Source organism: Meles meles, chromosome 14 (assembly GCF_922984935.1).
Source record: "Meles meles chromosome 14, mMelMel3.1 paternal haplotype, whole genome shotgun sequence".
NCBI classification, from domain to species: Eukaryota; Metazoa; Chordata; class Mammalia; order Carnivora; family Mustelidae; genus Meles; species Meles meles.
This window is the reverse complement of record NC_060079.1, coordinates 36,048,321-36,067,941: the sequence shown is the minus strand read 5'-3', so window position 1 is coordinate 36,067,941 and position 19,621 is coordinate 36,048,321. Positions and strand designations below refer to the sequence as shown.

The window sequence follows — 19,621 nt, the reverse complement described above, 5'->3', positions numbered from 1 at the left end:
ATATGAACATGCATGCCTGCAATATTTAAGAAAAATGCAAAAATGCCAATCTTGTGCTCCCTGGGAAATTATTGGGAAACAACATCTAAGAAAAAATTGGTTGAATAGAAGAGGACAAAATAGGTCATTGTACATAGTTTGTCTTTTACTATGAGTGAAGCGGAGCACATAGCATGACTTTGACAGAGGAGTAACATGATGTGACTTAAGTTACTAAGATTGTTTTGGCCAATGTGCTGAAAATTGGCGCATAGTGGGAATGCAAAAGTAAATGCAAGATGGAAGTTTAAGAGGATATTTCAATAACTATGGAAAGAAATGATGGTGGTTCAGACAGGCATAGTTTGGGTTTGCTCGACGGGTAAGGAAAAAAATTCTGAGTATAAGTTAAGGAATATCCCAGAAGGAAATCTACATGTATAATATTTTATACTTTATACTAATATATATACATATGTAAGAACTAAAATAACACACGGTCCTATAAATAATTGCAATTTTCACTTTTTGAATAAGTCTTCTGACTGTAGAATAGTGTCTTTTTCCATTTAGGAGTGGTTATGTTGGTTGTTGTTGTTTGTTTTAAATATGAAATGCTTCACAAATTTGCATGTTCTCCTTGTATAGGGGCCATGCTAATCTTTTCTGTATCATTTCAATTTTAGTTTATGTGCTGATGAAGGGAGCACGTGGTAGTTATATTGTTAAAATTACAACTAGTCTCCTGTCTATGGGCCATTCCTATTCCATACTATGGGTTGTGATGATTCATACAAAATCTCATCTCTAATTAACAGTTTAAGATGAGAGAAAATATGTGTGTATGTAGTATTTAACCAAGACCCATATAATTCAGTTTCTGCTTGTAATTAATAAAAGTCAAATACAAAAGAATTTTTATCAATTTTACTAAGAGGGCTCTGTCTCTGCCAATATCCTACGCAGACCAGTCTTTAAAAAAAAAAAATTCTACCTATTGCTTTACAAAAAAACCACACTTTTTTGCTATTTTGTATAGACTTTGGGAAAAGATATATAATTTACATTACTTTAGAAGAGGATACCTCCTCCCCACCCCCATTTTTCCCCAAATCATCACGGTCCTCCTCTTAAAATATGTTAGATGACATGTTGTCTGTTTGATGCCACTACTCCCATACAAGGCTGGTAAAATTGTTTCTCACGATTTGCCCCCCTACATTATTCCACATGAGACATGGTCAAGAAAGGAAAGTGGTAAGACTTAGGAGATGAAAAAGCAGCAGAGATCATTACTCTTGGTATGTTGTGGTATACAGGCATGATGATAAATAGGGCAGCTATAATATGTTTCCTCATATTTTAGAGCTGACCCACAACAGGACAAAACCTGTTACTTATAAGACTGACAGTTCCCTTAGAAGCCTTGGTTTTCATAGAGAAACAGTTTTTAAAAGTGGTTCTTAAACTTTCTTGAAGGTTCTAGATCTTCATAAGTTCCCCTCTCATGGTTGTATTTCAGCTTCCAGATATGTAAGTTTTCTCAGACTTTTTACAAGTTCCAACTTGTCTACCACTGCTTATGCTTCAGAAAGCTAATGGGACCTTTATTTCAGTTCTCTGGCTGTCCCCCTTCCACCCACCTCATTTCCAGAGGTGCACTTCCCAATTCCTCTTACATTTCAGGAAACTCCAATTTCTACACTGAATTTCTTGCTCTGAAAATACTTCTACCAAGTGATATATGTATGCAATGATTCATCCGAGTTAATCAGCTGATGTGAGTTTTCTTTTCAACTATTTCATATTCCATATGATGTAGACTACAGAAGTTTACATCAAACTGACAATAAACATTAAAGATGTCATTTATTGACCAGCATATATAATAATACTTACTGGTAACATTTTTCAGAGTATTAACTATAGGTGAAGCATAGAGTTAAAACTCAGCACAAGGGGCACCTGGGTGGCTCAGTGGGTTAAAGCCTCTGCCTTCGGCTCAGATCATGATCCCAGGGTCCTGGGATCGAGCCCCACATCGGGCTCTCTGCTCAGCGGGGAGCCTGCTTCCCTTCCTCTCTCTCTGCCTGCCTCTCTGCCTAGTTGTGATTTCTCTCTGTCAAATAAATAAATTAAGGAAAAAAAAAAAAAAAAAACCTCAGCACAAGCCAGTATAGTGGATATAGTCAATATTCTCACTCCAAGTAAAGAAATCAAGGGTTAAAGATGGTAAGGTCAGGGGCACCTGGGTGGCTCAGTGGGTTAAGCCTCTGCCTTAGGCTGGGGTCATGATCCCAGGGTCCTGGGATCGAGCCCCGCATCGGGCTCTCTGCTCCACGGGGAGCCTGCTTCCTCCACTCTCTCTGCCTTCCTCTCTGCCTACTTGTGATCTCTGTCTGTCAAAAAAAAAAAAAAACCTTAAAAAAAAAAAAGATGGTAAGGTCAAAGAGACGTTGCAAAATAGGAATTCAAATAGAATTATTCTAAAACTGAGCTATGTTACAGACATATATCATAAACTATTTCACAAGAAACAACCACATGTAAGTAACCTAGTTAGACATAACATCTGGTAGCTTCAAATCTTTCCCTTCACTATTCGTAGCTGAACAACTGATCACTATTATCTCCTGGCTTAATAAAATCTGCTTAGGTTGGCAAAGATTTGGAATGTAACAAAAAACCTGTGCTACACAGAGGACATGTTTATTTTAAAATTCAAGACCACTCATATTTCTCAGACTCTGCCTAGAAAATGAGCTGAAATGAGAAATAGTGCTGTCATATATAGAGCATCATCAATCTTAAAGTGAGTGCAGATTTCCCTTTCCCAAAAGAATGAAGCTGAAAGACATAGGTGAAAAGGGAAACCAAGTAAGTTCATCCTTCTTCTGAGTTATTAACCAAAAGTCATAGATTTCCTCTTGAAAATGAGCTCACCTTTCCCAATAGATTCTCTCATTCTTGTGTCCAGATTATTGCTTAAAGTGATAAACTAGGATTTAGTGACTCTTAAAGAGCTATAAACTTCTGAATATGCCCAATTTGTAGAACGAAATTATCACTGGCAGTAAGAGAATCTGTCTCATTTACTAAATCATATAAATATAAAATCACTAATTATTGGCACTCAAATAAAATGATCTGTCATATTTATTGGTTAATTATAGATTAAATGAGAAATTACCATCATCAAGCATTTCTACACTTATAAAGGAAGTGTCATTGTGCTAATTCCATAAAGTATGATATTTATAGGTCTATAGATAAATATAGTGGGATTATAACTACATAATATAACCTATATTTATGTCTAACCTGTAAAAGAATACTTTTATAGTTGAAAATTGTAGATGTGATGAAGTCATTTTGATAGATTCATTTGATAATTAATCTACAGAGCTATAAAAAGACATGAATAATGACTTAGACAATTAATTTCCTTTCTTCTTCAGGAAATAAAATATAGTATTAATATGTATCTATTTAAGTCATTTTCCAATACAATAATCTGCTGATAAAATAAACCTAGATTAAATAGATAATGTGAGCATACTTTTAAAATAAATTATGAATAACGGTCCCTATGCCCAAAAAAAGCATTTTAAAATAAATTTAAGATGAAGTTACTTATTGTGTCCTATCATGACCCTAAATTTCATCCCATACATGTATCAAGACTGTGCTATATTTTCTGTATACTACACCTTTGAGTGATACCAGGGCTAACCCCTTGGTCATGCAGGTCAGCTCTAGGTCAAATTAATCGTCTGGAACTGCAACAAAGTCCTTACTTCCACTTGAAAAAACACTGTACTTTTCCTTCATCTACCTGCTCTCCCAATTTACTTATTAGTTACTCAAAATCTTTGTCATTCTCCTCACACTATCCACCCAGCCCTCTTCATTACCAAGCCATTAGATGACTGTATCACCTGTCCATCAAGTGTAAACTATTTCCAAGTACTTATCGTTTCAACATATTCCTTTACACATTCTTACTATCCTCATCTCTTTAGTCTCAGATGTGCTGGCTGCTCCTTGTAAGACAAGAAGCCCCCTTTCCTGAGTTCTAATGCCTATCTCCTGCCATTAGTATCAGCGACTTGAATAATTATCATCTCCCTCTCTCTCATTTCAACTTCTCTTTGTCTGGAAACTCTTTTCTATTACCTTACAGGCATACAATAATGTCTTCCAATACATATATTTTCCCCACAGTTTGGTTCTTATTTTCCCTATCCTCTTTCATTGCTGCTCCTACTATGCTTACCTATTTCAAAAAGAAATGCACCAGGAGAAAATATTTTCAAAGAAAATCATACATACGTATATATACATATATATGTATATATATAAAATTTGTAGTAAGAATATTTAAGGAAAAAGTTAATGTAATTGAAGATAATAAGTATTATAAACTAGGATTCAAAAAATCATTCCTGAGGCATCTGGGTGGCTCAGTTGGTTAGGTGTCTGACTCTTGGTTTCAGCTCAGGGTCTTGATCTCAAGGTTGTGGGATTGAGTTCCATGTCAGGCTGGACACTTTGTGAGGAGTCTGCTTGAGCTTCTCTCTGTCCTTGTCCCCCTTCCCCACCTCCCTGGCCCCATGCTCATACATGCATGTTCTTTCTCTCCCTCTAATAAACAAATCTTAGGAAAAATACAAAAATCATTACCGAAATAAGATTCCAGAGAATACACATTGAAAGAGTATCCTATTATTGGAGAAAATTGACCCAGAAAGCCTACAATGAGACCTGATGGTAAAATGAGTGAATTTTAAAGAGAAAGTAAATTTTCTTTGGCCTCCAGACAAAAATATCAAGTCAAATACCTAATAGAGATAGTCAAATACTTGATAGAAGAGAAAGTCAAATCACTGTCATAATTTTTGACAGCATCCTTTCATGCCAGAAGATAATAGTGTTACTAAAAGATACTCAAAGACAGGAAAGGTAAGCTGATGTTTTATATTTATCCACAATATAAAAGCTGCAGACAAACTTTTATGAAGATACTTGAATCTTCTAAAGATCCTAGATGTCAGGGAATAATGAGCTCTTCTGAAAAGATTAAAGTGAAATTTGTTTTAAATAATCAGAAAGACTGAAGATATATCAACATAAACCTGCAAGTGAAAAGACATGTATCTTTAATTACAGAAATAGCAAAAAAAAAAAAAAAGTCTTACATGGTGTTTAATATGGACATGATTCTAGGGATATTCTCAGTTATATAAATAAATTGTGGACACCGAGATATTTATCATTGCTCTTACCTACTGTAAAAACAAAACAAAGATCATAGTTAGGAAAAAGTATAAGTCTTTTATTCAGAAAGATACAACTTTGGTTAATTGAGTCCTTATTTTAGAATAATCTAAAATATCAGGTAATTTATGCTCATTCTCCATTCACCTATCCACTTTAATTTTTTATGTTCAAAATTTTTTAAACCACCACAAATTTATAAGGCAAACTTTAATACATGCTTCTAACAAAATATTAAATAAAATCTAGGATTTGGTATTTACTTTCTGACCAACAGATCTGGTGAAGGGTGACAAAATATATTGAGATGTTAAAATTCTGCATATTTCTGTTCTCTTCCCTTATTGCTCCTGGACGGCTTCAATTTTAATCAGCAACCATGGTGTTCATGGCAACAAGAAATAATGCTTTACTCCTTAATAGAGTAGGTATCTATTAGAGGTAATTGTAGGCTATTTAAACAATAATTTTAAATCCTATCACACCAAATAAACAAAAAGGGTTTTTTTCAAGATTTTATTTATTGAGAGATAGTGATAGGGCATGGGCAGTGTGGCAGGGCAGAGGAGGGGGAAAAGCAGATGCCCCACTGAGCAGGGAGCCCCATACAGGACTTTATCCCAGCCAGGACCCTGGGATCAGGATTTGAGCCAAATGGCAGACACTTAACTGACTGAGCCACCCAGGTGCTCCACAGAAAGGTATTTTTAACAATTATTTTCCTCCTCAGAATCTTTGAAAATTTTTATTTAACTTCAAATTGTAGTTTAGGTTAAGGATTCTTAACATGTTATTATTTAAAAAATATAGCTCCATGAAATATAATCAACTGAATATTATAGTTTTATAAACCCCACAAACACACAATGAGCACATGTAAAAACCTTTTAAATCTTAGTAATGCCTATGTCCCAGTTCATTGTATTGTGCCAATATCAATTTTCTGGTTTGGGTACTCTACTATAATTAGGTAATATACTACCATTGGTGGAAGGTTGCTAAAAGCTATACGTGGCACCTCTCTGTACTAATTTTGCAACTTCTTATGAGTCTATAATTATTTCATATTTAGCAGGCAAAAAGTAAAAAAAAAAGTTTAAAAACAAAATTACTGTAATTATTTTAGCTTGAAAGTTACAGCAGAAAACTTTAAAAAAATTTAATGTTCCCTTAAAGGGCATATTGAGTCACTCATTTTTTTGTCTCCATCCATTTAAAAAAAATATAGAAGAAGAAAAAAAAAAAACCTTATTGGAATGGGGCAGTATTTTCAATTAAGAGAAGCCATATTGAATTTATTCCTCTTTTTAGTTGTCTTGACACTAGCAAGCCCAGCAGTTTGAAGGTTTTTTGTAGCAGGTACAGGTGAACTTGAGGTAGCTGCTCATTTTGACCCTCAAGACTCTGCAAACCAGAGACGAGTCCTCTTGTTGATCTATACACCCACCCCATAATCTGCAGGCAAAGCTTGAGGCCCTGCAGAGGGAGGCCATCTGTGCAAGTACACAACCTTCCCCTCTTGCCCCTTATGTCTGTCTTAATTTGGCAAAGATTGGGATCTTATTTTGCTTAACTGATCCTGACTCATCACTTTCCATATCTAGGAAGAAAACTTGGGTGCAGTGAGTATTGTGACAGGTTCTTAGGAAATGGTTATGGGCTCAGCACCCTTGTGGCACAATCTTGTGTAATGTCCTGTGCAAATATGTGGGCCTCCTTAGGTGGGGAACCTTTGGCAGAAAACTGCCATTCTCATACATGATTTGTCAGTCCGTGAGATCAGAGCAGTGCCTTGCATATGGTTACACACAGGAGAAGAGGGCACTTTTCCAATGTTGGCAGCTGTGGAGGACTTCAGCCAGCCTTGCCTTAAGGTGTCCACCTACACCCACCTCGTGCACAAATCAAAAAGCCTGGGTTTCTAAGCTCCCGCTGGCACCTTGAGGACACAAGACCAGCACAGCCTTCCCCACCCTTACTCAATTTTTAAGGAATTCTCCTGTGAAAATAAAAATTAAAAAAATTTAACTCCTATTTTAATAAGTGTATACAAAACAGCATCCTATAAAAAGATGAAATTGAAATTATAAAAGAATTTCATGTGTCTTGTCGCATATAATTAAGACAGTTTTGTTTGCCTATCTAAATTTAAGAAAGGGGCACCTGGGTGGATCAGTGGGTTAAGGCCTCTGCCTTCAGCTCAGGTCATGATCTCAGGGTCCTGGGATCGAGTCCCGCATCGGGCTTTCTGCTCAGCAGGGAGTCTGCTTCCCTTCCTCTCTCTCTGCCTGCCTCTCTGCCTGCTTGTGATCTCTGTCTGTTGAATAAATGGATGAAATCTTAAAAATAAACAAACAAACAAATAAATAAATAAATTTTAATAAATGGACTCTGAAAAACAACCTGAGAGTTTTGAAGGGGCGGGGGGTGGGAGGTTGGGGAACCAGGTGGTGGGTAATAGGGAGGGCACGTATTGCATGGAGCACTGGGTGTGATGCAAAAACAATAAATACTGATGTGCTGAAAAGAAATTAAAAAAAAGTGAAAAAAAAAAGGAACAAGGTTATCTACATATAGAATAATCTGGGAATTCATTGTTCCAAAAAACTAGAAGTTATTTTCTTATACTATGTCTCACTTCAATAAAAAGAATATTAAAGGTAAAAAATTAAATAAATAAATTTAAGAAAAATGTAGTGTATATATTAAAATCATTAAAGTAATTGAATTCTTAATATATAGGAAAATTTCAATTATTATTTAACTTTTCTATCCTATTTTGTATTTTTTTTTATTTAAGCTTATAGAACATGTCAGATAGAGCATGATTTATTATTTTTTCCACTGATCCAATAACTCAAATAGTTTTCAAAAGAGTAGACATCCTAGTTCAGCTTAACCCTGATACCTGTGGGCTCATGAAATGCATCCAGGTGGCAATAAAAAGTGCTTCCAAACTGCAATTTGTTTTAAAGCTTTCCAATCTTGCTTTTATGTTCAATTTAAGAAAAACACCTTACTTTGTATAACAGAGTTGTATATAGAGGATATAAGACTGAAACACTTTATATTTTTATTTTCTTTGTGCTTAAATATATTTACCATCTTCTAAAAACTAATCTATTGAGAGAGAAATCAATCTTATAATATTTTCTAATTTATGATGATGTAATAGTTTTTGAATTTCTCAATAGCCGTATTATCCATGAACTCTTTCAATAGAAATTTACTTAAGTAGATTTATAATTATGATTGATGTGTATGGAAACGTACAAATAAAAAGTAAAGTATTTTTGTTATATTATTTTAATGTCTATTTCAATCCCTCAGTTCAATTTCCATTAAGATTTCATGTGATGTTAGTACAATACCTTATAAGTAATCATTGTGTTTTGTTTCTATTAACAACCTTTCAATTCAAAAGTTATGTAAGATTCAATGTTATAATATTCATTTTATAATATGATCCTTATACTTTAAAGATTGAGTGACTAATGCAATGTAAATCTGATTTATAATAATAATGAAATGCAAATCTCTGCACAATATACACAAGCCACTGCATGTTGATGGGGAAAAGTGTAAACTTGTAATAACTTCTAATTTCTTATAAGTAATAGGAGTTAAGCATTTATACTTCAATCACATAACCTTTATGCTTTCTTACTTAGAAAAAGTAGAGCTAGAAGCTCCTTTCCAGTCTAGCTCACAAAGATTATGTAAGGACCAAATGCGATGACATCAGAAACAAATTTGAAAGACCTTTTAATTAAATTCATGTGGGAAAGTCTGGTAGAGTATGTGAGAATTAAGGAAAAAGCAAATCATAAAAGAACAACCAATTACTGTGTAACTGAGCATCTTCTAGATGCAAACCACTGGAGTAGGCATGTTAGAAGATGCAAATACTAGATCAATTTGTTTCTGAAAAGCCTACACTTTAGAGTGAATAATACAATAGAACTGTTCCCCTAAAATGACTGCATTTATAAAGTCTTTTTTAATTATTCTTTCTTCAGTGACTTGATATTTGCATGGCTTACTGATAAATGTATATTTTATATTAATTGAACAAATATAAATAGATTAGAGTTCTGCTTATATTTCCAATTCTTATTCTCTTTCCAATACTTTTAATTTTTAACAAGTTAATTTACAGTTATTTATCCCTTCTAGTTATTTACACCTCTTATACTCTATTTGAAACATCCTTAATCTTTCTAATTTTAAAATATCATGAATCCTAAAACTGCGGCAAAAAAAAGTTTTAATAAAAACAGAAATATCAGGTACTAAGTTGTCAATAAAGGTTATATTAGATCATCAGACCACCAGTAAACAGGCATAATTTCTACTGACAGTTTGCTCTAAATGTTTCCCTTCACTTTTATATGTGTGCCTATTGAAAAGATTTTTTACATAAATAAGAATCTCAGTTCTAACTTATTTTTGTGACTATATGCATTGTGCAAAAAAGTAAAGATGCAAAATTAAAGACATGAAATTACTTTTGTTCTTACCATCTTGAACTGATTTTTAAGATCTTATTTTTAAGTAATCTCTACATCCAATAGGAAGTTCAAACTCACAAGCCCTGAGATCAAAAGTAGCATGCTCTTCTGACACAGCTAGCCAGGTACACCCTGACTTGATTTTTTAATGTTTGAAAATATAGATAAAATTTACATCATATTTCTATTAGAAATATTGTTTCTTAGCCTACTTTTAATCATAAAATTATCTACCCCAAGTAATATATGTAGTCTCCCATAAGATCAGAATAACCACAAACTAGCCTATAGTATAAATGTGTCATATTTAATCCAACCAAACACCAAATTAAACAAGTAAAAAAGTACCTAATAAATATTTACAAAAGTTACTTAGCCTCAATAGTAATAAAAAGTACAATTAGGACTAAAATGCTGCTAACATGCTTCTGCTACCTTTGATGAAAATATGTAATTTTTAATTTTAAAGTGAGTGTCTCCTTTATTTATGTCCTTTATTTTTTGGTTGACCTTTATAGATATTGTATGTTTAATTTGATTTCTCTAACTTCTTGGAAATTTAGAAGATCAGTCTCAAAACAATAATTGATGGCAATATGTGATAAATGATACAGTGACAATGCTCTGCTGTATTTCTCAGTCTACAAAGTGTCTTAATATACACTATGATATTTCATCACTCATGTCTTGCTAAGGGGTATAGTATCCTACCAAGTGATATAATGTTTAGAAAGATTGTATGGTTTTCATTCAGTAATACATGGTGTTCTGGGATCACTGTAGAAAAATCAACAACAACCTACTGGCCTCTAAAATCTATTATTTAACCTCTATAGTAACACAGAGTTTACCCGAAGAAAAAAATGAATATACACATTAAATAAATGACTTCATTAAGGAAAGGTAAGGGCAATGTGTCATATGGGGTAAAATAATATTTTATATTTCTTTTATGTTTATTTTATTATATATTAAAACCATAAAAAGAAGTCTCTGTGTTTAATATCAACTGAGCATGAACAAGAAAAAGTTTTTGACTTTTATTTTATTATTTTTTAAAGACTTTATTTACTTATTTGACAGGCAGAGATCACAGGTAGGCAGAGAGGCAGGCAAAGAGAGAGGGAAAACAGACTCCCTGCTGAGCACAGAGCCTGATGCAGGGCTTAATCCCAGGACCCTGAGATCATGACCTGAGCTGAAGGCAGAAGCTTAACCCACTGAGCCACCCAGGTGCCCTATTGACCCATATTTTAAAGAGATATGAGAATTTGGAGAATTACAGGGAGAGGGAGTTTGGAAAATGGGATTAACAAAAAGAATGTTTGGAATAACTCAAAAAGATACGTATATTTATAGTAGCCAAGATATGGAAGCAGCCTTAAGCATCCTCTGCTAGATGAAGGGATAAAGAAGATATGGGGTAGGCATGTGTGTATGTATATAAGTATGTGTATGTACATATACAAACACATGCTACAGAATATTTCTCAGCCACAAAAAGGATGAGATCTTGCCATTTGTGACAGCATGAATGGGCCTAGAAAGCATCATGCTAAGTGAAAAAGTCAGATGGAGAGAGACAAATACATGATTTTATTTAGATGTGGAATTTAAAAAATAAAACCTAAAAAAAAAAAAAAGCAGAATCAGACCTATAAACACAGAGAAGAGCTATGGCGGAAGGATGGGCAGAGGGCAGGAGGATGGGCAAAATGGGTGAAATGGAGAGAGACAGGCTTCCAGTTACAGAAATGAGTATATCAGGAGACCAAAAGGTACATCATGGGGCAGAGGGTAGCGAGGAAGAAGTTTGACAAAGCTGGACGAATCAACACTTTAAGGCAATACTTAATGGGCTAAGATTGAGAGGTGGGCAATACAGGGATGGATGAATGAGAGCCTGAAAATTTTAATCCTTCGATTTGGTGCAACATTACTATATGGAATTATGCCTTGCAATATAATATCATACGTGTTAGCCAGAAAAGATAAAGACAACTAAGAATATTGGTATTTGCAGGCCTTGACCCATATTCATATATGTATGATTGGCTTCATTACCTTCTCTGTTATTTGCACAGAGGCATGGTAAAGGGATTATTGTCCTCCTGTACTGAGAAATTCTGAAATGATTTGTACATGAGCAGAAGGAGCATTATCTCCCCCAGCACTGGAGACTATCATTAGTTTCAATAGTTTTAAAGGACATTTTTTTTTCTTTTTTTTCACCATTTCAACAAATGTCAAGAAAAAGGTGTTTCAGCTTTTACCCATCAAGTAAGTACTCAACACATTGTCATTACAACTGGTGACACTGTGAATACCTGAAGAACAAAACTGAATACAAATAACATCTAATGATTCACGTTTATTAAAATGACTCCATAAGCCTTTTCTTTATTTTACCCAAGAACTTTCTACTGTTCAGAAAAAAAAAAAAAAAAAACCTGACAGGGAAGATAATAGCAATCACATGTCAGGTTCTAGAAAGCCACTTCTTTTAGCTTCTTAACAGAAAACCTGTCATTCTAGGAAACAAAACTGCTATTGTGGTGTGGGGTTTTTTCTGTATGTTGGAAGATAGTTGTGTCATGTGATTTGGACCTCAGGAGCAGTTTAGAGTTGATCTCAAGAGAAGGAGCTGAGAAATGCTGGGACCGTGTGTCACTGGTTTTGTGTATGCTTGTATGCTTTTTATTGCCCTGATTTTCACAATTAGCCCCAGGATTAGTTTGACTTGTAAAATTCCTGAACTAAAAAGTGCCTTTTGAAATAACAATGTCTTTGTGGGTTTTTTTTTCCTCTCTTTTTAAAGACTAGATTATTCCCAACTACCATTCATTAATGATTAATGAACAATAATTAATTATTAATTACTGGGAGGAAAGATTACATGAATTTGCCTTGGGCTTGACAAGCTGTCAAGGATTACTGCCAAGGCTGCCAGGCTTAGCAAGTTCCAGAGAAGTTGTGACACTGAACACTAAAAGTTAAGGGACATTTCTCAGAACTGGAGAAAAAGCATGTGGACAACAACAACAAATTTCTCCGAAGTTTGTCTTTGTCTCTTGCATGTGGAAAGGAACAGAATGATTTGTTACTGTTTTTCCCTGTTAAAAAGACTCCTATTAACCGCATAGTATGTAAAAATTCTATGCAACAGTGCCCACAAGGAAAGGATTTCTAAGAGCAATAACTGGAAAAGGATCATTAATTATTCTTATTTTTAAATACTTTTCTAGAGTCCATAGGGTTTTGAAGGGTCAGGGGTGGGAGGTTGGGGCAACCTGAGGGTTTTGAAGGGTCAGGGGTGGGAGGTTGGGGGAACAGGTGGTGGGTAATGGGGAGGGCACGTTTTGCATGGAGCACTGGGTGTTGTGCAAAAAGAATGAATACTGCTACGCTGAAAAAATAAATAAAATGGAAAAAAAATAAATAAATACTTTTCTATTAAATGAAAATAAATGTTTCTATAAATAATACATTTAAAGCTATATTTAGATATGAAAAAGCTCAAACACACTGATAAGTATGTCTAAGACGCAGGCAGAACTGGGGCCCTGGTGTATTAGTCACTCTTTAAAATTTAATCTCTATATTCAAGATATGCTCAACTGAATAGAAAATGAGATATCTTGCTATTCTGAGTAGGAGGAGTTCTCTTTATCATTTAAGATTTTTAATGGTAACAAAATGTGTATCTTTGATTATGAACAGATGAATTTTTTGAACTACATTTTATATATTGTGAGGAAATTCATGGTGATCACAGCAAAACATTCTAGTTCATCTTGCTCAGATCTCTTTCGCATAAGAGATGCTTTATTATGAGTTGTAAATTTTTACAAAACTAATCGACAGATCAGTATTTATGGAATAAGTTTATTCCTGTTTACCTAAATCCACTGTATAGTTAGCATACTATTTTCTTATTCTTTTTATTTTTTTTTTAAGATTTTATTTATTTGACAGAGAGAAACACAGTAAGAGAGGGAACACAAGCAGGGGGAGTAGGAGAGAGAAAATCAGGCTCTCCACTGAGCAGGGAGCCCGATGCAGGGCTCAATCCCAGGACCCAGGGATCATGACCTAAGGCAGATGCTTAAGGACTGAGCCACCCAGGTGCCCCTATTTTTCTTATTCTTACATAAAGACAGGAATAGATTAACACTTGAGCTTTCTCTACACAGGAAATATGACAAAATGTTTTAACATATTATAAATATTAATGTTTTATACTAACGGACCATTTGTATAATTAATGGGAAATAATACTAAGAGTCTTAGAAAGACCAATCATAATTAGGAATTTGATTAATAATTATATAGATGTTACATTTAAATGGTATCTGTGTAGCATATAATTTTTTATTGAGATGGACAAAGTATAAGCATAATTTTCAAGAGGAAATTCATAAAAACTAGTATAAAAATACCAATTTCTTGCTCTCCCCCCATTAATTTCTAGAACTCCTAATCTTATGCTTATCTCCCATTAAATCTGAAAATATAAACTATGTTCCTACAACACTATAGTTTTTTCTAATTTTGGCCCTTGAATATTTCCTACTGTTTCCATTATCTATATTTCAAGACTAGTCATGCCCTTTATTTTGCTACTTCATCACCCCATATATAATGAATGTGGTTAAACCTTATAATGAGTTAGTATAAAAGATCTCAGGGGCGCCTGGGTGGCTCCGTGGTTTAAGCTTTTGCCTTCGGCTCAGGTCATGATTTCAGGGTCCTGGGATCAAGCCCCACATTGGGCTCTGCTCAGTGGGGAGCCTGCTTCCCCCTCTCTCTCTGCCTGCCTCTCTGCCTACTTGTGATCTCTGTCAAATAAATAAATAAAATCTTTAAAAAAAAATCTCATCTTCTAGGATCCTTACGTAGTGTATCCTTTGTAGATGCCAAAAGGCAGTATAGTCCTTTAGCCAGCTAATTTGATTACATGCAGTAATGTGCTATATATGGCACGGGACTGTTGAATACAGTAGTCAAGGAAGAAATTTTGAGACATTTCATGGTGCAAAAATGTGCCTTTATTATAGCATAGATACAGGACCCATGAGCAGAAAGAGCTACACTTGTGATTGTGAAGAGTGACTGGTTATATTGTTGAGTCTGTGGAGGTGGGGACCAGGGGAGAGATAACCTATACTTAGGAATTTCTGTATGTTGAATGTAGGGTCTACAGGACCTTAGAGGTCTGGCTATTGCTAGGATTTCTTCTAGTCTCCACTGAAACATCAGCATTAAGGCAGCCATGAGTTCCTGAGTAACGTCACACTCTGCATATCTCAGGTATTTATCAGTGGATTGTAAGGAGATTCAATTTTAGCTACATTTCTCTTGTCTTTGTTCTCCTCATCATAGGGGCTTATCCAACAGTGGCCAAATTTAACACCAAAACTTTGAGGTCTTTTGGCTTACCTTGACCTTCCTATTCTGGAACTTCTAAAACCGAATTATAAATTTTTGTCATGACACATAAACACAGGTTCATCTTCAAAATCCCCTGTATCAGCTCTGAAGACCATTCCTCCATCTGATCTACCTAAGGCCTCTTTTGTGTTTCAAAACTCAAGAATTGAGAAATCTATTTCTTAACATACATTACAGTTGGGAACTGACAAGATCTGGGTGCTGTCTTGAAGAGTGAGAATCCGAGCACTGTCGTCAGTCTTTCAATTAGTTACAAGACACCTTGTACGAGGTCCTTGAATATGAAAAACAACTTGTCTGGCTGAATGTCTGAGAGTTTGAAAATAAAGTACAGTAGGATTTCTTAATCTCAGCACTATTGACTTTTTGGGCTGGATAAGTCCTTGTTTTGGGGGCTGCCTTGTGCAATCCCCAGTCTGCATCCACCATATTCTAGCAGTAATCCATCTCTCCCTTGCCCTGTTATGCTAGTTATGGCAACCTGATAAAACTTCATACCCTGCCAAATATCCCTGGGAGGAGGATTCTGGGCAAAACAACTCACAGTTGAGAAACACTGAAGTGGAGTAATAGGCTTATAGTTTTATCACTGTGTTTATTGTTAGCTTGTTTGACAAACTCCTGGGTCTGAGCACTGCAAAATCCCAGAGTGAATGAGAGACAAAGTCCAAGAAATCTACAGTCTATGTCTGACAAATATGAAGAATGAAGGAAATTCATATAAAAACAAGGCAACTATCCATTATTTCTGCTTGTTTTCTTACAGCTGTTGTACATTTGTACATATATTTTTAAGATTTTGTTAGAGACAGAGAGAAAGAGAGAGCACATGGAGGGGGGGGGAGAAGGGGCAAAGGAACAAGGAGAGAGAATCTTAGGCAGATACTGCACTGAACAGGGAGTCTGATGCCAGATTCAATCCTGTGACCCAGGAGATCATGACCTAAACTGAATCCAAGAGTTGGACGCTAACTGTCTGTGCCACCCAGGAGTCCCAATACAAATGTATATAATAACCTCAAGCAAGGTGATTGAATAAGACTAGATTGAAAAATTTGTTTAGAAGGAGCTATCTTTTTCTTGAATATATCAGAGTATAAAACATAATACTATATACATTTAATTTTGTATGAGGCATGGAGAGTACTTCCTCGGGAAAAACCTAATTATTTTTAAATTCCTGTAGTGTTCTACATTAGCTTCATGGGTCAGAGAAATTATCAGTGTTTTCACAAAACATTTAAAGTTATGAGAGCAGACATGGTTACAAGTAAATTGACTTACAAAAAAAAAAAATCAAACTGTTACTGGTTAACTTAGCTACTTCAAGAACTCTCCATGTAAAATGTTTTATAGCTATGCCAACAACAAACTCATATATAGGGATTGTGTTGTCCTAAAAATATAAACAAATATAATCTCCTAAATTCTTTAATCATTTTAGGATCTTGAGCTAATATTTGGAGTTAGTTAACAAAGGGTCTTTGGTTTGATGAAAAATATTTAAAAAACTTAGAATCATAGAAAAAGAAAAAAAAAATAGGCCACTGAGGAGTGACTTTACTTACTTCCATAGATTGTACATATATTGAAATGAATGCCTTTCCTCATACTATAAATATAAGGTTAATTATGTTTTGAAATTGAGCTTGGGAGATTTAAATAACATTGCCCTTTACCTGTATATATTTGTATGTATACCTGTATATATGGGTATATATGAATATGCATGTAGATATGCACTATATGTATGCACTTATATATGTGTGATCAAAATATTAATGTAAAAGCTTATGAAAGTTAATAGTTTTTAAATTTATTTGTAATATAAAGAAGAAGATGGGTGGTTCAAACTTGGCTTTAGAATATATATTCTGTTGTTAATAAGTGGTAGTAAAAAGTTACTATTACATCATTGAAATAACACCTCACACCAATCAAGATAACTATGCCCTGTTGGAAGGGAAGTAAAATGGTACAGGTGCAATGGAAAACAGTATAGTGTTTCCTCAAAAATTTTAAAAGAATTACCATATGATTCAGCAATTTCACTTCTGGGTATATAACAAAAAGAATTGAAAGCAAGATCTTGAAGAAATATTTGCACAGTTATGATCATAGCAACATTATTCACAATAGCCAAAAAGTTGAAAGCAACCCAAGAGTCTATCAACAGGTAAATAAACACAATGTGACATATTCATACAGTAGAATATTATTCAGCCTTAAAAGGAAGAAAATGGACACACACTAGTAACATAGATAACTTAGCAGACTTTAGGCAAAGTGAAATAAGCCATTCACAAAAACACAAATAATATATGACTCCACTTTTACACACTACCAAAAATAAGTAAATTTATGAAGACACAAGGTAGAATGTTGGTTGCCAAGGGTTTCCATAGCTGAGAATGTGTAGCTGTGACTTAATGGGTACAGAGTTTCAGATTTGCAAGATGAAGAAGTTCTGGAGATCTGTTTCACATTTATATGAACACACAACATTACTGAGCTATGTACTTAAAAACAGGATGGTAAATTTTACGCTATGTTAATTTACTTCAATCTTCAAAAGGTTTTTATCTTCTGTGTAATCTTCCTAGAGAGTAGAGGTTTCTTTTCTCATTAAATCTTATTTCAAAAGCCATTGACTTTAAGTTGATATTTATCATGCTTTTAAATTACTTTTGAAAAATCTGAACAGAAGTTTCTCACATCTGCAGAAGCTGATGTTATTTTTAATGAGGCTACTAAGTCAAACCATTCACTTGTGCTCCACCCCAACCTTTTTGTTTCTTTTACTTTAACCTACATTCAGAAAAATAAAACTGCTGATGTATTAACACCTGCAGTAATTATTGTTTTCCCAAATGGCCAAAACATGAATGGCTTATTCCTTCAACTTTTAAACCCTAGCTTGGCACACAAAACTAAGAGGGAAATTAGAAAAATTTGGGTGTATTTCCTAATTCTTAATTAGCCACACTGTTTATTTAATCCAAAATGGGATAAAATGTATCAGTGAAAAAGAGAAACTCATCCTATGAATCAATTTACAAAATAAAATAAAATAAAATAAAACTAATAGGCCCTGGAGATTTGGTGAGGACCTCACTGTATCTATTTACTAAATATGATAAAAAAATGTTATTACTGATGTCAATGTGGGCATCTACTCTTCTCTAAACTGATATAAAGGACTGGTCTGGAAAAAAAAAAGTCATTCCATTTTTTGTTTTTGGTTTCCCCCGATCCTGCCACCCCACAAACAGGTGGTTTTTGCTCTCATCTACTGTCACTTTACCTTATCTCGTGGGATTTCTTCAGGGAACATATCAAAAGCCCATATCTCAGAGCAAGGACTATAGAAAGTACATGTGGTTATTAATATTGCAAAGAATATCTATTATTGATGTAAGCTAATGTTACCACCATGAACGATAACCATATTGCTGAAGCAAGACACTGAGTCAAGACCTCCAGAACTTTCTTTCAAAAACAGATGACTTTGGGAAAACCTAATGAAAACACAAGATCCAGTGGATTTGGATTAATCACAGGAATGAATTAAACTTATCAGGGAAAATTATTTGTGGTCATTTATTTGAAATGTGATTTTTAAAAAATATTTTTGCCATACAGTATAATTTCCATTTTATTCTTTTTTCCCCAGAGACTAGTTTTTCTTCAGATTAAGGAATCCACTTCTTAATAGAGGTTGTGGAGAAGCATCTGAAGGTCTAAAACAGGAGGGTGTTCATTCTGATGACAATGCTGTCAATAACACAACTCATGAAGTAAAGTGGTTTCACAGACAGCTTGGGAAGCATAGAAGAATCAGAGACACTCATTTTAGAGTGTACCTGAAAACTGTGGCCTCTACTATGTGTCAAATGATGAAATTCTTAATGGCTTTTCCTGGGGCAGGCAGAGACCCTTTCTGCCAAGACAACTGTACCTTCCTTTCTTTGTCATCTTGGAAGCAATGACCCAAGAAAAAGTGAAGTATTTTTTAATACTCTATTTTCTCATGGGCATTTGGAAAAGAACATTTATTTCTTATCTATCTCCCACTTCAATATAGAGATAGTGTCTGTGAAAACTGGAATGAAACCCTCTCTGGATGGCTTCCAGTTTTAACAAATCCCTTAGGATTCATAAAATATGCTTTCAGGAAAACTTAATGTAGATTACAAAATAAGAAAACTTTTAAGAAATGTAAAGAAATTCCTCTGTAGAAAATTGCATTAATTGACTTGCTTTATCTGCCAACTCTTCAGAATAATAACCAATATTATACACAAAGCTTTTAATCAGACCCTTTATTTTCATAATATGGTAATTTACCTATGTTCAAAATATTTATTTTCATTTCCTCTATCATGCTCTTTTATTGTAGGGCC

General features: G+C 34.4%; 1 non-coding gene across 1 annotated transcript; it reads right to left on the bottom strand.

The window, feature by feature from the left end:
- Positions 1 to 582: 582 nt before the first annotated feature.
- Positions 583 to 689, bottom strand: LOC123925354. Its single transcript, XR_006814961.1, has one exon. It is a non-coding gene; the product is annotated as a U6 spliceosomal RNA (small nuclear RNA).
- Between the last annotated feature and the right edge of the window lie 18,932 nt (positions 690 to 19,621).